Consider the following 8,783-nt stretch of genomic DNA (forward strand, 5'->3'; position numbering starts at 1 on the left):
ATAGCATAAGACTCCAATACTAAGCAACTAGGAGAGTGTGATAAGGAGTTATATAGGGCTGAAGCAGGATAGACACTCCCATATTTAAAGGGACATGACATGACACCCCCCTCAAGGAGCAGCTCCGCGGCTCATGGATGCGGGCGATCAGGATTCCGCTGATGGAACCTAGAGATCAACCGGGGAGCAGAAATGTTAGCTGCGGGTTCCCAGGAATCTTCGTCAGGAGAATACCCCTTCCACCTGACAAGGTATTGAAGAGTACCTCTCATCTGTCTGGAGTCCAATATGTCTTGGACCTCGTATTCTGTATCAGGGTCCACAGTTACTGGAGTAAGTGATACTTGGTCAGGAGGTGATCTAAGGGCTCGATACGGTTTCAGTAAGGAAACATGGAAGGTAGGGTGTACACGTATTGTAGGTGGTAACCTTAATCTCATAGCGTTCTCATTTATGATGCGATCTATTGGATACGGCCCAACGTAGAGGACCGACAATTTCTTAGAAGGAGTGGTTAACTTCAGATGTTTCGTGGAGAGCCAAACTAGATCCCCAACGGAATACTTTGGTGCAGGAGTTCTCCTCTTGTCATAATGTAGCTTGTGTATTCGCTTAGCATCATCAATAGCAGAGCGGACAGATGAGAAATTAGTTGCAATGTCATTAGTAGTCTGTGTGACAGATGGAGATGAAGAGTAGATGTCAGGTAGAAGATGGAAAGTGGGATGGAATCCATAATTAACAAAAAACGGAGTGAGCTTGGTAGTAGAGTGTACTGTGTTGTTATAAGTAAACTCTGCGTAAGGAAGAAAAGATGACCATTTATGTTGCTGATCACAACAGAATCCTCTGAGAAACTGCTCCAACCATTGGTTGCATCTCTCGGTCTGCCCATTTGTCTGAGGGTGGTAAGCTGTAGACAATCTTTTCTCTATTTGAAAAGCCTTGCAGAATTCCAGCCAAAACTTACTTGTGAATTGGGTTCCCCGATCTGTTAGAATAGTCTTAGGTAATCCATGATGTTTAAAAACATGAGTGAGCAGTAATTGTAAGGTTTCTGCAGCAGTGGGTAACTTCCGATATGGTATAAAATGACACATCTTACTGAACAAGTCTACCACAACAAGGATTGTGGTATCAGTTCCTGAGCGTGGTAAATCCACTATATAATCCAAGGCGATTTCTTCCCAAGGTCTACTTGGTGTTGCTACTGGCATAAGTAATCCATAGTGAGGCCGTTTGCTTCTTTTAGATAAGGTACAAACTCCACAGGAAGAGATATAATCTGAGATATCCTTATGCATTGTTGGCCACCAGAAAGATCTATTAGCTAAATCTTGTGTTTTACGAAGGCCCGTATGCCCTGCTAGAGGTGCATCATGTATAGCGTGTAAAACCAACTGCCTGGTGGATGGGGGAATATATAACTTGTCTTGATGATAATGTAAACCATCTGAGCCCCGTTGCATAACAGTTAGTGGTTTAGTAATATCTTTCTCTTGTTCTTCCTTAAGGAATGATGTGGAATCAAATGAAAAGGCAATGAACTTTTCTGTTGGAATGACAGTATCCTTACTAAGTAGGTTTGGTGGTTTCTTGTATTGTCTTGATAAGGCATCAGCCTTGCCATTCCGTGAGGAGGGTCTGTATGTGATAAGAAAATTGAACCTGGAAAAATATAAATTCCACCTTACTTGTCGTGCGGTGAGAGTCTTGGTGGATTGGAGGAATTGAAGGTTTCGGTGATCCGTGAAAATAATGATAGGCAGAATGGTACCTTCCAACAAGTGTCGCCAATGTTCAAGGGAGACCTTGATTGCCAACAGCTCTTTATCCCCAATGGGGTAATGTATTTCAGATGGAGTCATGATACGAGAGTAGAAGGCAACTGGATGTAACGGTTTCTTGAGAGAGAGTCTCTGTGATAGAATGGCGCCCACAGCATAATCCGAGGCATCGACCTCTAATATATATTGTAGTTCAGGATCTGGTATACTAAGAATAGGTGCAGAGGTAAACTGTGCTTTAAACAATTCAAAAGTCTTTTGACTATCTGGGGTCCAACGAAATGGAACATTTGCTTTAGTGAGGTTTGTTAATGGTCTTGATAAGGAGGCAAAATTTTTGATGAATTTCCGGTAGAAATTGGCGAACCCCATGAATCTTTGAATGTCTTTTTTACATTCAGGGGTAGGCCAATTCTTAACAGCATCTATCTTGTTATCCTCCATGCTAATGCCCGAAGCACTGATGCAATAACCAAGGAAAGTTATGCTATTGGAGTTGAAGATGCACTTCTCAGCCTTGGCATATAAGGAGTTGCTTCTCAATCTGCTAAGGACTTGTCTGACATGTGATATATGTTCAGGTAGGGTCTTAGAATAGATTAATATGTCATCCAAGTAAATAACAAGATAGACATCCAGGATATCCTTAAAGATATCATTTATCAAATACTGGAATGTCGCGGGAGCATTACAGAGTCCGAATGGCATGACGGTGTATTCAAACAACCCGTAACGGGTGCGGAACGCCGTCAGCCATTCGTCTCCAGATCTTACTCGAATTAAATTATAGGCTCCTCTAAGGTCAAGCTTGGTAAAGAATTTAGCTCCCTGTAGTCTCTCAATAAGCTCCGGAATCAGTGGGAGAGGATAACGATTCTTTACTGTCCTTTTATTTAGTTGTCTATAATCGATTATTGGGCGTAAAGATCCGTCTTTGTTTTTTACAAAGAACATCCCCGCACCTGCTGGGGATGTAGAAGGACGGATAAAGCCTTTCCTTAGGTTATCATCAAGGTATGTTTTCAAGTGGTCTAGTTCAGGTTTTGACAATGGAAAGATGTGTCCATAAGGGATATCTGATCCTGGGAGGAGCTCAATAGGACAGTCATACTTCCTATGTGGAGGAAGTTTTTCTGACTCTTTTTTACTAAAAACGTCATTGAAGTCAGCATATTCTTGAGGTATGTCTAATTCTAAAGGTTTCTCTATAGTATGCAGTATGAGTGGTGGGAAACAAGTTGTCTTACAGTAGTGAGAGTTAAAACAAATGGAGAATGGTGACCAGACTATACAGGGGTTGTGTAGTGATAGCCAGTTTAACCCTAGAATGATGGGTACAATGGGGGATGAAATGACATCAAAAGTTTGAAATTCCCTATGATGGTCTTGTGTCACTACAAGTAAAGGTACAGTTTCATACATTACGGGGCCTGAGGCCATATTATTACCATCAATAACTCGCAAATACACAGGAGTCTGCTTTTTCACCAAAGGTATTTTATTATCCTTAGTATATTGTACATCAATATAGTTTGCAGTTGCTCCTGAATCAATGATTCCACTGGCGTTGAGGCGACATTGGTCCCACTGTAAAAGAAGTGGGAATTTATGGTAGGTTGTAGCAGAGGTATAACTACCTAAACATTCAGTATGTGACATTGTCTTACCACGGCTCTGTCGCTGAAGCGCAGGACAGTCCTTAACCCCATGGTCCTCTGCTGCACAATACATGCAGAGATTTTGACTGCGGCGTCTTAGTTTCTCCTGTGCTGTAAGCGGTCCTTTCACAAACCCAATGTCCATAGGCTCAGTGGGGGGCTTTATTGGTGGTATGTGTGCAGGGGTGTGGGTATGACGTTTTTGAGTGGTGTCCTGGTAAGACCTTTCCTGTTGCCTTTCCCTAAGGCGTCTATCAATAGTGATACTGAGATTTATTAATTCTTCTAAGGTGGGGGGAAGGTCAACTCGAGATAACTCATCTTTAATACCTTCAGACAAGCCTAGTCGGAATTGATTCCTTAGAGAAAGGTTATTCCATTGGCTATCTTTTGCCCATTTCTTAAATTCAGTGATATACTCCTCTACATATCTTTTCTTTTGCTTCAATGACCTCATAGCATTTTCGGCAGTCATTTGTTTATATGGATCATCATACAACTGGGCTAAGGCGGTAAAGAAAGCATCTAATGAATTGAGTATGTTATCATTTGTTTCAAAAAAACTGTTTGCCCAGCTCCTGGGCTCACCTCTAAGAAAAGATATGGTTGTTAGAACCTTTACTCTATCTGTGGGATATGTCTGTGGTTTTAGGGTAAACAAAAGAAAACATGCATTTCTAAAATCTCTGAATTGTGTTCTATCACCTTTAAATAATTCAGGGAGACTGACTTGTGGTTCTATAGCATGAATTTTTGTTTCTACAATATCTTTTATATAAGCTTTTAAATTATCATTTTCTGCCTTTAGGGTATTTAACCCATCAGTGAGTAAATCTACCCTATGACTAAGGGTTTGCATGTGTGCAGTTAACTCAGCTGGGTCCATGTTTATTTTTCTGGCTTAGTATTCTGTCAGGATTTAAGTCTTGCCGTATCCTGTAAGGCAAGGAATTTATTTTTAAGAACCTCAACTGCTGAGTTAAAAGAAATAAACTTAAAATACTATGTGTGTTGTTCAAAGAATACTGGGATTTATCATTAATTACTATCAGAGTAAAAGATAGTCCCAGACATCATAGTTCAGTTATTAGCAGGGGTTAATGGTGATTACACTACAGCTGCCACCTGTGAGTAAACACTAAACAATTGCAGCAGTGTAACACATAGAAACCCCAGTATGGATACATAGAAAAATATAATTACAAACTAGTTTGGAATTTCAGTAGTACAGGCAATAAAAAGAGATCAGGCAAAAAAGCTAAATAATAAGTAACTAACTTTAGTGAGTATTTTAAGATAGCTAATTAAAGTTGGCTCAGATAGATTTAGCAATTGCAAATATATATGATAAACAAGAGTCTGGTATGCTCATATATGATTTGAGTCACAGGAGAGTGAATGTTAAGAGCAGGTCTTACTTGAGAAATTATTAGAGGGTCCGCAGGAATTAGGAGCTTGCAAGTCCTGGCAGTCTGGGAGACAGTGCAGCTGAACTGTGTGTTGCTGCTGTGTGAAGCAGGATGGCGTGTGACGTCACAGCTCTGTGAAATCCGGAACTGACAGACAAAAGAGGCAGACACAGTTTGCAGAGAAGATAGGCTTGGCTGTAGCAGTCCTATAGCATAAGACTCCAATACTAAGCAACTAGGAGAGTGTGATAAGGAGTTATATAGGGCTGAAGCAGGATAGACACTCCCATATTTAAAGGGACATGACAGTTGAGGACTTCTCCCGGCTTTGTTGACGATGGATGTCTGGTCTTCAAAACTGTAAGTGGATCTTCGAGGGTTAGTGTTAGGTTTTTTTAATTTTTTTTTGGGTGGGTTTTAGTTTTAGATTAGAGTTTGGGCAGCAATAGAGCTAAATGCCCTTTTAAGGGCAATGCCCATCCAAATGCCCTTTTCAGGGCAATGGGGAGCTTAGGTTTTTTTTTAGTTAGGGTTTTATTTGGGGGGTTGGTTGTGTGGGTGGTGTGTTTTACTGTTAGGGGGTTGTTTGTATTTTTTTTTTACAGGTAAAAGAGCCGATTTCTTTGGGGCAATGCCCCGCAAAAGGCCCTTTTAAGGGCTATTGGTAGTTTAGGATAGGGTTTTTTTTTTATTTGGGGGGGCTTTTTTATTTTGATAGGGCTATTAGATTAGGTGTAATTATTTTAAATATCTTGTCATTTGTTTTTTATTTTGTGTAATTTAGTTTTTTGGTTTTTTTTGTAATTAAGGTGTCACGAATATCTCAGGATTTAGCTGTCAAGGGGTTAATTCTGTTGGTTTGTGAACTAAAACAGTTATTTGTTTTTTAAGAAGAACTGGTGTCCTGGGTTTGTGTTTCTTTGAAGTGCCAGGAGCATCATAAATGCTTGGCAGTGTAAACAGGATAGAGTTTTATGGCTTAGACTGTCAGTAGAATACATGATAGAAAACAAGGAATCAGTCACATATCCTGAGGAGGTGAATAAAGGGACATGGGTATTATGTATATATGTGTTTAAAACTGAAGGGAAATCTGTCATATCTGGTATCAAATTGATTCTCCCTATGAAACTAAGAGATTCCCAATATGTATATATGGAAATAGAGTTACCTAGCAGAAATTATAATGGGTTCTATGCTGTCAGGCAAAAACTTAGTTTATTGAAGGTCATAAAGGACAGGGGGGTTTCTTAGCCCGCCCAGGAGGGTGTGGTCAGGCAACCTGATCTATGGAAAATAGGTATAAGAATCTTAATTTTTAACTATCATTCTTACATGGGATTTTTTAATTGTCATTCTTACAAGGGAGGCTGCGACAACACAGAGTAAGGACCCAATTGATTCATGCCATCTCTCTGGTAACAGATTCCAAAGACTAGTACAGTGTAAGGTTTCTAATTTTCTTCTTTTTATTTTGAAAAATTGTTTGCTAATGTGTAATTTTATTCGTAACAACTTTTTATTAATAATGCATTGTGCATAATATTTTTGGCATAATAAATAATTCCTTTATTAAGTTTAGCCTTTGTCTAATAATTGAACCACGTTACTGAAGAGACTGGAATATTAGTACTGTATAATTTAGGTTATTTTCTGCAAAATTGTACTCAGAGAGTTAATGTGTAAGTCTGGGTTTTTCTTTAGGATTTTCCCTTTAGTAAATTTTAAGTGGTGGCAGCTGAGATATTGTAGTTAGTTTAGTGTGGGTTGCATTAAAGGGGAGTTTTGGGGCATTTCTTTTACGTCTAGTATAGACTGGAGAGTGTTGTTAACCCTTGCACCCACTGAACTAAATCACAAGCTGGTCTGGTGTGGCTAGATTGTGACATGTTAGTGAGAGTAGAAGGGGTCTGATAACCCTTTCTATGCCAAATAAGTGACTGGCGCAGGGTTGGATAACCTTGGTTCGTCACATAAGGTATTTGTATTTAATTTAGTTAATTGTATTTCATTTAGGTAATTTATTTAATTGTAGTGTAAGGTTAGGTGTTAGTGTAAGACAGGTAAGGTTTTATTTTACAGGTAAATTTGAATTTATTTTAGCTAGGTAGTTAGTAAATAGTTAATATCTATTTAGTAACTATTCTACCTAGTTAAAATAAATACAAACTTGCTTGTAAAATAAAAATAAACCCTAAGCTAGATACAATGTAACTATTACTTATATTGTAGCTATCTTAGGGTTTATTTTACAGGTAAGTCTTTAGTTTTAAATAGGAATTATTTAGTTATTAATAGTAGGTTTTCTTTAGATTTATTTTAATTATATTTAAGTTATGGGGTGTTAGGGTTAGACTTAGGTTTAGGGGTTAATAACTTTAGTATAGTGGTGGCGGCGTTGGGGGCAGCAGATTAGGGGTTAATAAATGTAGGTAGGTGGCGGCGATGTTAGGGACAGCAGATTAGGGGTCAATAATATTTAGAAATACCTGTTACACTATGCAAGCGTAACTCTAGGGGGCGCTAGAAGAAATATATAATTATTAAAAATATAATTTTTAAAAAAAGGCCAACCAAGGCCTAATATAAATATAGATATATTACAACAATCTGTAGGATAATACTGAAGTATAGTAAAAACAATAAACACTATAAAAATAATATAAAATGATCAGATAATAATAACAATTACAGAAAAAATGAGACATGGACTCTCATCAAATGTGATGTGATGAGATCAATATAAACAGAAAATGCAGCTTAAAACAATATATAATAAATAAATAGTATTAAGTCTCTAATAAGTTCTTATATGTATATGATATTGATGCTCAGACAGTCCCAAGATTAGGAGGGCACTTCAGAGGTTTATTAGTCCTCCTGGGTAGCACATATATAAGATTCTCCCTTAGATCCAGAAGTCAGCTCCTTGTCACAAAACCAGTCTGGGTAAATACTCTCTCTGTGCAAAGAAAATCACAAAGACAAGGGCACCTCCTCGTGTGATACAGTTTGGACAAATGTAAAAAAAGGTGAATACAGATTTTATACTCACAAGTAAAGCAGCACTCTGTTGTGCTTATATAGACAGACTGGGAGTTCACAGTGTCCCAGTTCACTGACCAAGGCAGTGCAACAAATCACTCCAGGGTAGATTTCAATCAAGCTCAGGCTCTCAGCGAAGAGTTAAAATACCATAGTTTAATGGTGCAGTAAAATACAATATAAAATGTCACAAATGTGACCGTAACAATGGATAAACAAGCAACTAGTTCTCAGATCTCTGTCTGTTTCCTCAGGCTTCTATCCAAAGACTGAGAGCTCTGGCTTATAAATGCTAAATGACCACTCTAAGAGTGAAACATAACCACACCTATTCAGGTGTGGAAGTGAACCTGTGAGTGCACACCTGTTTCAATCAGACCATAGTTAGAATACAATGATTAAAACCATTTCCAAATAATTCACATTATATTAAAAAACAAACAAGTACTGTACAAATTGGTTAATAAAGGATGTAAAAAACAACAACCATAGCTAAACATTATCTTATGGTGGATATCATGTCAGCATCATATGTTATAGGATATTATTATGGTATTCTAAAATAGTAACATTAAAAAATTGTTCTCCACCCTTTTTTTTTTTTTTTTTTTTTTTTAAACACAATCATTTAGGGCACATGCGATGTGTATGTGTGTGTGTGTGTGTATATATGTGTATATGTATATATATATGTGTGTATATATATATATATATATATATATATATATATATGTGTGTGTGTATTGGTGTGTATATGTATGTATGTGTATGTGTGTATGTGTTTATGTATATACGTATATGTGTGTTCATGTATGTGTATGTATATCTATATATACCACTTCAAGATATGGGTTTGTTATACCAACATAGGATATACCGGTTTA

This window comes from Bombina bombina, chromosome 10 (genome assembly GCF_027579735.1).
Source record: "Bombina bombina isolate aBomBom1 chromosome 10, aBomBom1.pri, whole genome shotgun sequence".
Taxonomy (NCBI): Eukaryota; Metazoa; Chordata; class Amphibia; order Anura; family Bombinatoridae; genus Bombina; species Bombina bombina.